We start from the raw sequence: 9,762 nt of genomic DNA, 5'->3' as shown, positions 1-9,762 counted from the left end.
CATCGACATCCAAACAAACTAAAACTTAAAATGCTGGGTCAACAAACCCAGGAAAGTGACAGTAAAATCATTTATTATACACATTATACTTATTTTCTTAAATTGCTTATCTATTATCTGTATTTTCACTTGAGGGTCTAGGGTACTGCTCTTCTTTTCATGACAAATTAGGACATGTTTATGATAACACACTGACAATATCAGGCCAATTTTGGCATTACTCCATCAGTGAACAGCATGCCCATGCTAACTTAAACTAGACCAGCAAGCTAACCACATGTGTATTTAAGTGTTACTTAAGAATAGGAACCAAACAAATTAACGGAACGAAATTAACTGTAACAGCAGTTTGCAAAACACTGTGACACTTCTCAAGTGTTCCTACCTCAAATACAGCGAGTGTTGCTGTGTTTTTGTTGTTAAATGGACGAGGAGAGCCCGTGGCTGGTGAGAGGATGCGGCATTTCGTCAGTGGAGCATAGAACGACGTCTGTGATTGGACAACAAGTGAGTAACGCTGCATCTGATTGTTCGAAAGCCTCAACCAAAGAGCTGCTGGTCACGGCAAGATACAAACTCGCCGGAGCTCTGAGTGAACTGCACATCCGGGACCTTCAGCACTCAGCAGAGATTTGTCTTGACGTATGTATTTACCTTTGATATCCATGACTCGACGCACATTTAGCAAGGTAAAGTTGTATGTTTAACAAGCTAATTAACGCTAGTTAAACGGAACTAAAACAATACACAATCGATTTGAACAAACTGTGTGATGAATGATGATAAATGCTAAAAATTACTTAAGATTTATCTTCAACAATAGATATTAGAAGTTTAATTTAACTGTTTTAAATTCCCACTGGAGTTAAAGGGACCTGTGGCCTTGCACGTGTTCTGCATCTTCAACTGCACAGACAGTCAGTCTAAGTTTTTTTTAAGTGTAGCTAACTGCAACACACATTTTTTTTTTCAACACAAGATATGTTTGGGGGATTTAAATGTTAATAATAATGTTTTCAGATTTAGCACAAACCAATAGGGTCTGGGTCTCTGGCCCAGCGTTTCTGACGTTATTCTAAGGTTTTTGAGTTTCTTATGTTTAGTGGCGGTTAGTTGAGTTTGGCTTAACGTTATTAACATTGTTTTAAGGAGTTTATGTTAGGGTTGTATATTACAACGTTTGTATTTTCATGCCATTTTTCCTGTTTTATTTTGAAAGAGTCTGTTGTGTTCAGTTCATTAATCTCACTGACCTGTTGTGTCAATAGAATCATTTGTGCCAGCTACTTCCTGCTCTCCTTCCATCCTGTCTCAACCTCCAACAGGAAAGTAGAAGTCCTCATATGGTAGGACCAGTGATTGTAGTGTGTGTGTTACACTGTCCTCATATTGTTTTAAGCTGTGAAGGACATGAGTGTGTTTCAGTTGCCTTCCTCATGTGGTTGGATCAACAACTCTAGTGTGTGTTACACTGTCCTCATATTGTGGGTAGCAGAACTGTACAGTGTTAAGTTTCTTTAGAATCTGGTATAAGGAAGTCGGATCCTTCTGTAATAATGTTCACTGATACAAATATGATCTGTAGTTAATTATCTAGTCGGGATTTATACTAGAGAATGTTTCTGACGTTATATTGTTGTCTTTTGTTGCAGACACCAAGTGCTGAGGTCCTCTCTCAGCCTCATACTTACCCACTTCATTCTTCCAACAGGTTACACATCATATTTTTGTATTTGGTATCAAGTATATGTGTCAGATGGGCCTAGTGCATAAATGAAATGCACTTTAATTGTATTAAAACAATCAGTTTCAGTCAAAGTTAACCAAAATCAACATTAGCATTAGGAGAAAGTAATTGTCTCATACCATTTGTTAGTCCAAACTTTCCCGTAAAGCATCAGCGTGATCTTTATTCTGACTACATTTGATATTTTTGTCCTTTTACACATGTTTTTGTCCATTTAACCTCCCGCTGATCAGTTTACATGATTTAATTTCTGGGGAAATAGATGCCTTTAAATCAGTGTTGGGTTTGGAGCTTTTATTGACAACAGCAGAAGAAGTTAGAAGTCAGGAACATGAACTCTACATGTGTTCAGTCGTCATGTCCTCATATTGTTTTAAGCTGTGAAGGACATGAGTGTGTTTAAGAAGAAGTCCTCATATGGTAGGACCAGTGATTGTAGTGTGTGTTACACTGTCCTCATATTGTTTTAAGCTGTGAAGGACATGAGTGTGTTTCAGTTGCCTTCCTCATGTGGTTGGACCAACAACTCTAGTGTGTGTTACACTGTCCTCATATTGTTGGTAGCAGAACTGTACAGTGTTAAGTTTCTTTAGAATCTGGTATAAGGAAGTCGGATCCTTCTGTAATAATGTTCACTGCTACAAATATGATCTGTAGTTGATCATCTAGTCGGGATTTATACTAGAGAATGTTTCTGACGTTATATTGTCTTTTTGTTGCAGACACCAAGTGCTGAGGTCCTGTCTCAGCCTCATACAGACCAATCGGTGAGTGACTTACCCACTTCATTCTTCCAACAGGTTACACATCATGTTTTTGTATTTGGTATCAAGTATATGTGTCAGATGGGCCTAGTGCATAAATGAAATGCACTTTAATTGTATTAAAACAATCAGTTTCAGTCAAAGTTAACCAAAATCAACATTAGCATTAGGAGAAAGTAATTGTCTATACCATTTGTTAGTCCAAACTTTCCTTTAAGCATCAGCTTGATCTTTATTCTGACTACATTTGATATTTTTGTCCTTTTACACATGTTTTTGTCCATTTAACCTCCTGCTGATCAGTTTACATGATTTAATTTCTGGGGAAATAGATGGCTTTACATCAGTGTTGGGTTTAGAGCTTTTATTGACAACAGCAGGAGAAGTTAGAAGTCAGGAACATGAACTCTACATGTGTTCAGTCGTCATGTCCTCATATTGTTTTAAGCTGTGAAGGACATGAGTGTGTTTCAGTTGCCTTCTTCATGTGGTTGGACCAACAACTCTAGTGTGTGTTACACTGTCCTCATATTGTGTGTAGCAGAACTGTACAGTGTTAAGTTTCTATAGAATCTGGTATAAGGAAGTCAGATCCTTCTGTGAATAATGTTCACTGCTACAAATATGATCTGTAGTTGATCATCTAGTCGGGATTTATACTAGAGAATGTTTCTGACGTTATATTGTCTTTTTGTTGCAGACACCAAGTGCTGAGGTCCTGTCTCAGCCTCATACAGACCAATCGGTGAGTGACTTACCCACTTCATTCTTCCAACAGGTTACACATCATGTTTTTGTATTTGGTATCAAGTATATGTGTCAGATGGGCCTAGTGCATAAATGAAATGCACTTTAATTGTATTAAAACAATCAGTTTCAGTCAAAGTTAACCAAAATCAACATTAGCATTAGGAGAAAGTAATTGTCTATACCATTTGTTAGTCCAAACTTTCCTTTAAGCATCAGCGTGATCTTTATTCTGACTACATTTGATATTTTTGTCCTTTTACACATGTTTTTGTCCATTTAACCTCCTGCTGATCAGTTTACATGATTTAATTTCTGGGGAAATAGATGGCTTTACATCAGTGTTGGGTTTAGAGCTTTTATTGACAACAGCAGGAGAAGTTAGAAGTCAGGAACATGAACTCTACATGTGTTCAGTCGTCATGTCCTCATATTGTTTTAAGCTGTGAAGGACATGAGTGTGTTTCAGTTGCCTTCTTCATGTGGTTGGACCAACAACTCTAGTGTGTGTTACACTGTCCTCATATTGTTGGTAGCAGAACTGTACAGTGTTAAGTTTCTTTAGAATCTGGTATAAGGAAGTCGGATCCTTCTGTAATAATGTTCACTGCTACAAATATGATCTGTAGTTAATTATCTAGTCGGGATTTATCCTAGAGAATGTTTCTGACGTTATATTGTTGTCTTTTGTTGCAGACACCAAGTGCTGAGGTCCTGTCTCAGCCTCATACAGACCAATTGGTGAGTGACATACCCACTTCATTCTTCCAACAGGTTACACATCATGTTTTTGTATTTGGTATCAAGTATATGTGCCAGTTGGGCCTAGTGCATAAATGAAATGCACTTTGATTGTATTAAAACAATCAGTTTCAGTCAAAGTTAACCAAAATCAACATTAGCATTAGGAGAAAGTAATTGTCTATACCATTTGTTAGTCCAAACTTTCCTTAAAGCATCAGCGTGATCTTTATTCTGACTACATTTGATATTTTTGTCCTTTTACACATGTTTTTGTCCATTTAACCTCCCGCTGATCAGTTTACATGATTTAATTTCTGGGGAAATAGATGGCTTTACATCAGTGTTGGGTTTAGAGCTTTTATTGACAACAGCAGGAGAAGTTAGAAGTCAGGAACATGAACTCTACATGTGTTCAGTCGTCATGTCCTCATATTGTTTTAAGCTGTGAAGGACATGAGTGTGTTTAAGTAGAAGTCCTCATATGGTAGGACCAGTGATTGTAGTGTGTGTTACACTGTCCTCATATTGTTTTAAGCTGTGAAGGACATGAGTGTGTTTCAGTTGCCTTCTTCATGTGGTTGGACCAACAACTCTAGTGTGTGTTACACTGTCCTCATATTGTTGGTAGCAGAACTGTACAGTGTTAAGTTTCTTTAGAATCTGGTATAAGGAAGTCGGATCCTTCTGTAATAATGTTCACTGCTACAAATATGATCTGTAGTTGATCATCTAGTTGGGATTTATACTAGAGAATGTTTCTGACGTTATATTGTTGTCTTTTGTTGCAGACACCAAGTGCTGAGGTCCTGTCTCAGCCTCATACAGACCAATCGGTGAGTGACTTGCCCACTTCATTCTTCCAACAGGTTACACATCATATTTTTGTATTTGGTATCAAGTATATGTGTCAGATGGGCCTAGTGCATAAATGAAATGCACTTTAATTGTATTAAAACAATCAGTTTCAGTCAAAGTTAACCAAAATCAACATTAGCATTAGGAGAAAGTAATTGTCTATACCATTTGTTAGTCCAAACTTTCCCTTTAAGCATCAGCTTGATCTTTATTCTGACTACATTTGATATTTTTGTCCTTTTACACGTTTTTGTCCATTTAACCTCCCGCTGATCAGTTTACATGATTTAATTTCTGGGGAAATAGATGGCTTTACATCAGTGTTGGGTTTAGAGCTTTTATTGACAACAGCAGGAGAAGTTAGAAGTCAGGAACATGAACTCTACATGTGTTCAGTCGTCATGTCCTCATATTGTTTTAAGCTGTGAAGGACATGAGTGTGTTTAAGTAGAAGTCCTCATATGGTAGGACCAGTGATTGTAGTGTGTGTGTTACACTGTCCTCATATTGTTGGTAGCAGAACTGTACAGTGTTAAGTTTCTTTAGAATCTGGTATAAGGAAGTCAGATCCTTCTGTAATAATGTTCACTGCTACAAATATGATCTGTAGTTAATTATCTAGTCGGGATTTATCCTAGAGAATGTTTCTGACGTTATATTGTTGTCTTTTGTTGCAGACACCAAGTGCTGAGGTCCTGTCTCAGCCTCATACAGACCAATCGGTGAGTGACATACCCACTTCATTCTTCCAACAGGTTACACATCATGTTTTTGTATTTGGTATCAAGTATATGTGCTAGTTGGGCCTAGTGCATAAATGAAATGCACTTTGATTGTTTTAATACAATCAGTTTGAGGAAAAGTTTCCCAAAATCAACATTAGTATTAGGAGAAAGCAATTGTCTATACCATTTGTTAGTCCAAACTTTCCTTAAAGCATCAGCTTGATCTTTATTCTGACTACATTTGATATTTTTGTCCTTTTACACGTTTTTGTCCATTTAACCTCCCGCCGATCAGTTTACATGATTTAATTTCTGGGGAAATAGATGGCTTTACATCAGTGTTGGGTTTAGAGCTTTTATTGACAACAGCAGGAGAAGTTAGAAGTCAGGAACATGAACTCTACATGTGTTCAGTCGTCATGTCCTCATATTGTTTTAAGCTGTGAAGGACATGAGTGTGTTTAAGAAGAAGTCCTCATATGGTAGGACCAGTGATTGTAGTGTGTGTTACAATGTCCTCATATTGTTTTAAGCTGTGAAGGACATGAGTGTGTTTAAGTAGAAGTCCTCATATGGTAGGACCAGTGATTGTAGTGTGTGTTACACTGTCCTCATATTGTTTTAAGCTGTGAAGGACATGAGTGTGTTTCAGTTGCCTTCTTCATGTGGTTGGACCAACAACTCTAGTGTGTGTTACACTGTCCTCATATTGTTGGTAGCAGAACTGTACAGTGTTAAGTTTCTTTAGAATCTGGTATAAGGAAGTCGGATCCTTCTGTAATAATGTTCACTGCTACAAATATGATCTGTAGTTGATCATCTAGTCGGGATTTATACTAGAGAATGTTTCTGACGTTATATTGTTGTCTTTTGTTGCAGACACCAAGTGCTGAGGTCCTGTCTCAGCCTCATACAGACCAATCGGTGAGTGACTTACCCACTTCATTCTTCCAACAGGTTACACATCATATTTTTGTATTTGGTATCAAGTATATGTGTCAGATGGGCCTAGTGCATAAATGAAATGTACTTTAATTGTATTAAAACAATCAGTTTCAGTCAAAGTTAACCAAAATCAACATTAGCATTAGGAGAAAGTAATTGTCTATACCAGGGTGCCCAATCCCAGTCCTCGAGAGCTACTGTCCTGCAGCTTTTAGATGCATCCCTACTCCAACACAGCTGAATCAAATAGTTGGATTACCAATTCGGCATGCCATCAAGTCTGGCAAAGGCCTGATAACGAGCCATTCATTTGATTCAGGTGTGCTCGAACAAGGACGCATCTAAAAGCTGCAGGGCAGTAGCTCTCGAGGACTGGGATTGGGCACCCCTGGTCTATACCATTTGTTAGTCCAAACTTACCCTTAAAGCATCAGCTTGATCTTTATTCTGACTACATTTGATATTTTTGTCCTTTTACACATGTTTTTGTCCATTTAACCTCCCGCTGATCAGTTTACATGATTTAATTTCTGGGGAAATAGATGGCTTTACATCAGTGTTGGGTTTAGAGCTTTTATTGACAACAGCAGAAGAAGTTAGAAGTCAGGAACATGAACTCTACATGTGTTCAGTCGTCATGTCCTCATATTGTTTTAAGCTGTGAAGGACATGAGTGTGTTTAAGTAGAAGTCCTCATGTGGTAGGACCAGTGATTGTAGTGTGTGTGTTACACTGTCCTCATATTGTTTTAAGCTGTGAAGGACATGAGTGTGTTTAAGAAGAAGTCCTCATATGGTAGGACCAGTGATTGTAGTGTGTGTTACAATGTCCTCATATTGTTTTAAGCTGTGAAGGACATGAGTGTGTTTCAGTTGCCTTCCTCATGTGGTTGGACCAACAACTCTAGTGTGTGTTACACTGTCCTCATATTGTTGGTAGCAGAACTGTACAGTGTTAAGTTTCTATAGAATCTTGTATAAGGAAGTCGGATCCTTCTGTGAATAATGTTCACTGCTACAAATATGATCTGTAGTTGATCATCTAGTCGGGATTTATACTAGAGAATGTTTCTGACGTTATATTGTTGTCTTTTTGTTGCAGACACCAAGTGCTGAGGTCCTGTCTCAGCCTCATACAGACCAATTGGTGAGTGACATACCCACTTCATTCTTCCAACAGGTTACACATCATGTTTTTTGTATTTAGTAATCAAGTTTATGTGTCAGTTGGGCCTAGTGCATAAATTAAATGCACTTTGATTGTATTAAAACAATCAGTTTGAGTCAAAGTTTCCCAAAATCAACATTAGCTTTACTTTTTGTGAAGATCTTAGGAGAAAGAAATTGGCGTACCATTTGTTAGTTCTAACTTTCCCTTTAAAGCATCAGCTTGATATTTATTCCTACTAAATTTGATATTTTTGTGTTTTTGTGTTACATTGTCCTCATATTGTTTTAAGCTGTGAAGGACATGAATGTGTTTTTGTAGCCTTTCTCAATTGGTAGAACCAACAACTCTAGTTTGTGTTACATTGCTCCTTTAAAGTGCTCCAGTAGAAAGCAAGGTTTAAGAACATTTTGTATTCACATTATAAACTATAAACTAGAATATTTTCTATCTTTTCTTGCATTCACATTAAGATATTTTCTTTTGTTTCCATTTATGACAGCTGGGAAGGTGAGAAGCAAGTGGACAAATGATGAAGTAAAGGTTGCTGCAAAGTACCAGGTAAAAGGAATGTGACTGCTGCTTCCAAGCAGAGCCGGCAGCTCGTAGAAGGCAGAGACTGGGTTGCCATAAAGTACTACATCCACAACAGGATCATTGCATTAAAAGAAAGATGCAAGGAAAAAAAGAAACAACCAAGAGAGATACTTTGTTGCTTCCACAGTTATGTCAATATTGTAGTTTTCTGTATTGCATTGTTCTTACTCATAAATCTGTGGTTTATGCTGGGTGCTTTTTCCAATTAAATGATAAGAAAGGCAGATAATGTTCCACGTTTTTATTGACATGAACATTCACTACAAAATGAATTAATGCATTACAATATTAAGACTTAAAAAGTAGACTGACCACATTTGACCTATGTCTTTTTTTAAGTCTCTACACAGCTCATATTTACTGTTTTATTAACACATAAATGTCTGATATTTCTGTCAGAAGTTACCCGACTGGTGAGCATTACTATTGTGCATCCATGCCTATTATATTGTAATCTCAAAAGGAGCCAAGCTTAAAAATACAGAACCTACCCTTACCTGGTCCTTATAAGTCATATATACTTGAAAATTATGTGTTTCCATGGGCTTCACAATTCACCTAAACATGAAATATCAGTGTGTGACCTTATGGTACTCATAAGTCACATAAACCTGACAGTGTCCTCACAAGTAGCATTAAATTCAGGTTTGACCAAAATTTCACCCTAGCCAAAATCTCAACAGATGGGCGTGTTCCTGGAAGCATGGGTCAAACTTTGTGTGATTCCCATGCCTCTAGGACCTTCAGAAAGGCACGTTCCCATTTGTCACATTTTTGTCATAGGTCCTGATATTTCACGAAAACACGTATGTGTGTGTGTGTGTGTGTGTGTGTGTGTGTGAGACATTCAGCTTATTTAATCCCTCCATCACTACTCATTAACCTATAGCACGGGAAGGCTGGTTAGTGTATGCAACATGACACTGATCACACACGCTGAGCTAATAGTTCTGTGTTTTCTGTTTTGGGTGTTTTTATTCCTGCACAGCTGAGATGATGTTTCAGTCACAGCTGAACGGATTAGGCGCCTCACTGTGACTGTAATGCAATATAACCTTTTAATGCTGTGTGTCACTTTCTTTTGCTTTATCACACACATGAAGACAGAGAGAGAGAATCACTTGCACACCCACATGGACACATGGAGTGTTTTCACTCTCAATTTTAGCACAGGTGGTAGACAGGGGACACCCAAGCCTCTAACATTAAACCAGCTAACTTGTTTATCTGCTGCACCACCCCCTTGTATCAACTCATTTTTCCCTCAGGTCACTGTTATTTTTTTAATCTCACACACACACACACACCTGCAGCTGTCCACCATCCATCTCACAAACGCCACAGTGCTAACACAGACATGCACACATGCATGACAAAACACAATGAATGGAACAGCCCTGCTGGTACTAATAGCAAGCTTCAGCCTGGCAGATTAAGACTTTAATCCCTCACAGGCAAGCAGGGTTGAGAT

At 37.9% G+C, this 9,762-nt stretch overlaps 1 long non-coding RNA gene across 1 annotated transcript; it reads left to right on the top strand.

The window, feature by feature from the left end:
- The first annotated feature begins 2,501 nt into the window (after positions 1-2,501).
- Positions 2,502-8,474, top strand: LOC116314114. The gene is made up of 3 exons (XR_005613790.1): positions 2,502-2,514; positions 3,955-3,999; positions 8,197-8,474. It is a non-coding gene; the product is annotated as an uncharacterized LOC116314114 (long non-coding RNA).
- The last annotated feature ends 1,288 nt before the right edge of the window (positions 8,475-9,762 follow it).

Source organism: Oreochromis aureus, linkage group 7, assembly GCF_013358895.1.
Source record: "Oreochromis aureus strain Israel breed Guangdong linkage group 7, ZZ_aureus, whole genome shotgun sequence".
NCBI classification, from domain to species: Eukaryota; Metazoa; Chordata; class Actinopteri; order Cichliformes; family Cichlidae; genus Oreochromis; species Oreochromis aureus.
The sequence above is the reverse complement of the archived record's forward strand: the minus strand, read 5'-3'. Positions and strand labels throughout refer to the sequence as shown.